This window comes from Limulus polyphemus, unplaced genomic scaffold (assembly GCF_000517525.1).
Source record: "Limulus polyphemus unplaced genomic scaffold, Limulus_polyphemus-2.1.2 Scaffold4070, whole genome shotgun sequence".
NCBI lineage: Eukaryota > Metazoa > Arthropoda > Merostomata > Xiphosura > Limulidae > Limulus > Limulus polyphemus.
Window position 1 is genome coordinate 10,409 of NW_013669680.1, and position 6,496 is coordinate 16,904.

Here is a 6,496-nt window from a genome sequence, read left to right on the forward strand (position 1 = left end):
GGAAATTAATAATGATAATAATTTAATTTTGGATCACTCTGTGTAAATTTTACTTGAGTTTATGAAAACAAAAAATTCTGGGTTATACTAATGCAACCAACTCAAGTTAAAAAGTGCAAAAGCTGGTAAAGAAATGTTAAAAAGAAAATAAAACTAATTTGTTATTGCTAAGTGGACTTGAACATTGAATTATTTTCACCAAATAATTTAAAAGAATCATGTATTCAATACTGGTGTCAATAGTGGGGTTGGTTTGGTGAAAATAGAACATGGAATAAAAAGAACTTTTAAGATGAATCCCAGGAAGTATGAATTATTTTGTCAACAGGTGAGTTTCTGTAACACATAGTCACCAGAGAAAGTGTCTAACAGATCCATCAAAGATTGGCTCTGTTCATAAATGGCCAAAATTAAAGAATCAGTGTGAGGTAAGAGGATTTCTTATACTGTTGATATGCTTGGTCCACTTCCAAAGTAACAGTTGGAATAGATACATCATGGTTGTGATGGACTATTCCATCAAATGGCCTGAAGCATATACTGTTCCTAACCAGGAATAATAAGCTTGTGAAGAAACCCATCAAGGACTTTGTCTCAAGATTCGGTGTGCCAATAGAACTTCACACAGATCAAAGATGGAACTTTGGATCAGTCTAGTTTGTGGAAAAGTGTTAGAACCTTGGAATTAAAAAGACAAAAACAACAGCCCTTCATCCATCTTCTGAAGGCATGGTGGAGAGATACAACTGCACATTGTCAAATCAATTAGCCATATATATAGATGAACATCAGAAAATGTGTGATCGAGATCTTCCACTGTTATTGATGAGTTACCATACAGCAATACACAAAGCTATTGGCATAAGATCAGCATTCCTGATGTTCAGGAGAGAACTTAAAGTACTACTGGATGTTCTGTACTTTCATCCACAGAACAGTCACTTGGGAGATTCTTACATAGAATATGTAGAAAGATTAAGGAACATCAATTCCCCAAGAAAGACTTAAATCAGAAAATGATGAAAAGTCACTGTGATGTTAATGACGATAAGACTAGATTTTATTGAAGTGACATGGTATGCCTGTACAATCCTCACTACAACAAGGGACAAACTCTAAAGTTAAGTTGGTGCTGAGAGGAGCCATATGCTATACTGAAAAGAACCAATGATGTGGTTTACAGAATCCAGAAAGATAGGCAATCCAAGCCAAAGGTCATCCACTATGATAGTCTTTGGAAGTGTTTCAGTGAGAGAAAGAAGCCAATTGGTTAACTTTGGAGAAAAACTTAGCAGCCAAAACTCAACCTTCTGAGGATCCCAGAGTTCCTGTCTAGACTACTTGTAGAGGAAAATCATGGATATAGCTGCCAGTGGATTCACTCAGACATCTACCTGAAAAAGAACTCCCCTAGCAACAGGATGGCCATAAACAACAAAGTTAGAGGTGCATGATGTTAAGATAAAAAAAAGTTTGTGAGAATAGGCCAAAAATATTCTAAGTTGATGTCACAAAAACCTATAGGCATTGTAAAATATCTAGAACTAGCATTATACATAAATACCGGTAAGCCACTCAATAAGCTAAATAAGCTTGCAGAGTGAAATAGTAAAGTACAGATAGGAGTTAATTAGTCAGTGCATGTTTCTGTTAGTGTTTTGTTTTCAGTTACTTGATCTACCAGCCATGAAGTTGTACAATTAAGTTTACTTTTAACGTTAGTCAAGGTATTTCTGTTTGAGCTCATTTGTAAGATTAGTTAGACCTACAAGTTACAAAGTGTACATGCTGACAAAGAAATGTTAAGGAAGAAATAAAACAGATTTTTATTATTATATGGACTGGCAACAATACAGTCTTTCTAGAAGTTAAAACAAGTTGTTGAACTCAAAATAATTGTATTTCCAAAGTAGAAGACTTTCTGTTGCACTCACTCTACATAATTTATAACTTCACCAAATCTCCAATAATTATACTTGTTGATAAACATACAACTGGACAATATCATAATTTCAACACAGTAGACCAACTTATTAATAACTAACGATTTATTTTAAATTGATTGGTCCCAACTTTGATTTGCTAACTCTGTATTATAACACACACAGTTATGTAACCTTAACTAGTGCTTTTTCAAATTTTTGCTAATGACCTCACATTGACTACCGTTGTCAATGTTCATTTCAGATAAACCACTACAAGAATTAAAACTATTGATCAAAAGTATAATTATATAGAATACAAAAATATTACTAAACAGCACCTTATAATCTGTAACAAGAAATAATTCACAAAACAAAAATATTATGTGGTAGTACACAACTGTTGAATTAAAATAATTTAAAGTAACCATACAAACTCCAATAACATTTCAGTCGTGTGGCACATTCACTTTTCTTTTTTACTCATCTTCCAGTCTTCCTTCACAAACCTGGAAGTTACTTGTCCACACCCTTCTTGAGCCAAATTGTTTTCTGGATTTATCTATTTTTTTCTCAAGCTAAAATGTTCTCTCAAGTGGGACTATTACGAGTGCTTTGAACAGAAAAATACAAAGCTTACCTATATTACACACCATTGGTACAGACTCTGATCCAGGCTAAGCATAAATTCAGATTTCAGTCACTCTAAGATAAAAATAAGATCTCATACACTTATAATATTTACAATAATAAAAAAAGTTAACAAAAAAGTATTTTTTATTCTACTATACTTCTTTGCTGTTCTTTTATCTTTTTATACTTTTTTTAACCAAAATATTTATGCTCAACATATGTGATACCTTATAAATAAAAACACAAGTCTTTGAATCAGAAATATACTATGTTTACAAAGAAAAACTGTAAACATAGTATACTTCTGATCCAATCCTACACAGAAAAAATGTAGGAAGCTCAACAATACCAGAATTCAGAAATGTATCTTAAACTATCATCTTTGATGTTAACTTTGAGTGTCTAAAGAAAATATTATTATAAGTTTATTATTTAAATTTATATATATATTATTTATAATTTACATAACATAGTTAAAACAAACAGCAATGAACTTGTGTGAGCCAAAGTAACAAGTAATTACTGGGCAAACAAATAATCATTGGTATAATTAAACAATCCAATTGAGTCAAAAATATTAAATCTTGTACTAACAGTAAGATTATTTCTTCAGCATTCCAGTAAATTATTTTTTAACTGCTGGTGGAATGAAACGGTGCTTAATAAATATAGTTTGAAAACTGATAACAAATTAAGGAAAAAAAAAAAGTGTGAAAAATGGTAAACTTATGTTATACTACTATATAAGTATTTTTGTTAATTCATTTTCCAAAATTTATGTTCAATTACCATTATTAAAGGTAGCTATACTAATCAGAAAAACATTTATTTTTACGTTAATATAGTAATTATCAGCTATTCTATACATTTATAAGAAAGATCAAGGTGATAAAAAGCCATTTGGCCCATCAAATTTACCTTTGTATTTACCAAAACAACCAGTCAAAGCTAAAAGTAGGCCTATTACACATGCAAAATGTAAGTTAATAGTTCAGACAGATAGATTATTAGAAGTCTGTATTGACAAACACTATAAGGCAGTTACAAATAGTCAGATTTAAAAATTATGCAGTGGTTGACTTGGTATACTTATGTATCAATCCGTAAAAATGTAGATACCAATTATAACTTTAGAAACAAGGTTTCATATCGCTGAAGTGAAAAATTAGATATTTAATCTTAACACATAATGATGCTTCCTCCCACATGCATGTAAACTTTTACTCTCACACTAAGTTAGTATATAGTCACAGGCTGCTGTCTCAATTAGATACTCTTGAAAATCACAATTGGCAGTTTTAAGTAGCTTAATTTTAACTTCTTTTTCTTTAAATAATATTTTAAACATAGGCTTATCCCATAAATTCATAAGATAATTTAAAATAACAGCATATACTACAAATCAACAGATGAAGCATTTCACAAGTTTATAACTACTAGTAAAGTACTTTTGGATCTAGCATTCTAAAGTTTAAATTTATTACCTATGATATTCAAATTTGTATTTCCAACCTTTTCATTCCACCTTTATGAAAAGATTCTGAAGGAAGTCATATAAAAATACTAAAAGTGGACTTGTAATAAAATATGTTAGTCCAGTAGGACGTTGTCCTATAAATTTTTTATAGGACATTATAAGTGAAACCAAGACTTTTTTAAATTGTACAAACCAAATATTATGAAACCTCCCCAAAATAATCACTAATCACGTGCATATGTATTGCTCATCATAGTCTCAAATCTCTTTTACAACAATCTAAGATACTTTTATAAACATCTAACTTAGCTATTAAGACCTTAAGTTTAGCCAAAAAAACATCTCTAAAGTAGAAAACCCGACGAGTAGCGTAACAGCCAAATGTTCTGCTGATTATTCTGATTCTGGCATCAGAAGGAATAGCTCACCAATGCTTAAAGTTGATGTGATGATTTATATGCCAAAATGTTGGTGAGTGTAGAAGCAGTATAGCATTTCACTAACTTCAATACATGATGTCCACAACCAGACAACTCATCATGCCAGGCTAAAATTATGCCTTTATTATAAAATATTCATTGGTAGTTTAAAAAAAATGAGGGAAGACAAGTAAAAAGAATTTTTGTAAGAGATAACGATGATGTAAGAATAGTAACGTCAAAAGGTACAGAAACAAGATAGGGGTAAATACAGAAAACCATACAAAAATCCCTACATAAGTAGCCAGTGAGTCAATGTTAGTTGTTATAAGCTTTTGAGAATTCCATTGTTAGACTTTATGGCATTATTTGGCTTAAATGCTTTTATTCAAACCTGAATGCATGAAAAGGAAAGGAATTCAACATTTAGTTGTAGATAAAAATTTGGCTTGAAAAGATTTGGCTACTTATATAGGAATTTTGATGTGGTTTTGTGTATTCATCCCTACCTTGTTGGGCATTGCCATCCCTACCTACATCAGTTATTTTTTTTAAACACTTTTTTGCTCTTAATTATCAGCAATTACTTTACATTAAAAGCAATATTAAAAAGAGCATAAAATTATGTAATTAGAATTTATTGCTACTAAAATAAAGAGTTATAACAAAATATCAACTATCAGAGAATAGCTAAGTTAGTTGAGAAAACGTGGTTTCTGATCCCAAACTCCTCTGCTTTTGTCAAAACGTGTTCAGTCCACATTAGATTTTTAACTTGAACAAGGATTTTGATATAATATTTATATTTCTCAAAAAAAATTATCTTTTAATTTTATTCTTTACCAAAACGTTGCAACACAGTGAAAAGCTACAAATTAAGATTAGTATTTATAATATATTTGTGAAAAAAAAATTATTACAGACTGAAAGTTTAAGTTTGGTTTTACTTTTTTTTAGTTTCTTTAGTTCTCAAACTTATAATTTCAGTTTTAAATTTAATTATATAATTTCATAATTATATAGCTTACCTTCATTCAACTTCAAAATGTGAACAGAACAGTAAATACAAATCTAACTTCCAATTATAAACCTTCGATCGATTTTGACCTGAGTGTATGGGTAATTTGTTTTATTTAATAAATATATTTTCTTTGAAATAAAACTCAAATCGTTACAAAAATTAGGATGTATAAATTGTAATTTGTAAATTAATAAAAAAATAGGGTCCCGCCCCCTGGAGGGTTTTAATAAATATGTAATTATTTTATTATACAGGAAAGGCAAACTACAAAAACTGAGTTACTTAAAATTTAAAACATTTATTCTATTTTGGCAAATCACTGTAATCATGTTAGTCTGAGCGAAAGTAGGAATACATTATTTTAAATTTTCTATATTATTATAGCTAGCTAGGTTATGTATATATATATTGATCCCCACTTGTCTTTATAAAATTTAAAATATTTTTATAATAATTCTTTGTTTCTTTTTTATTATCTATATTTTTTTGCGCCAGAAATACCAAGTGTGGGGGACGCGTATGCCCAATTCGATGTTATTACTCATCAGGATGTTCCCCGCAAGGAAAGCAGTAAATCCCCTGGATTTACAACTCTAAAATCAGATATTCGATTCCCCTTGGTGGACACAGCAGATAGCCCGATGTGGCTTTGCTAAAAAAAATACACACACACTCATCAGGATCCCCACAAACCTTCTCTCAAACTTAATTATATATGCCCGAAGTACTGCATCGTCCGTTATATATATATATATATATATTGTTAGGTCTCTGGTCGTTGGTTAATTTTCCGTAGAAATTCTTTCCGAAGAAACTTTAGCGATACAAGTCCTTTCTTAAATAAAACTAGTTTATTTTTTCTCAATACAACTTTGCAATACATTTAATTTCCACAGGCACTTTAACTTAAACACACGCTGTAATTCATAACGATTCACGCACTTGACTTACGACTTGACTCGATTATCTGTCTGCAATTATCTCTGCCTGTCTGCAATTCAATTCATTATCTCGCTTTATTTGC

At 30.4% G+C, this 6,496-nt stretch overlaps 1 long non-coding RNA gene across 1 annotated transcript; it reads right to left on the reverse strand.

The window, feature by feature from the left end:
• Window positions 1-1,802: 1,802 nt before the first annotated feature.
• On the reverse strand, window positions 1,803-5,665 carry LOC111088587. Its single transcript, XR_002613065.1, has 2 exons — window positions 5,480-5,665; window positions 1,803-2,627 (listed from the first exon to the last, which is right to left on the reverse strand). It is a non-coding gene; the product is annotated as an uncharacterized LOC111088587 (long non-coding RNA).
• Window positions 5,666-6,496: the final 831 nt, after the last annotated feature.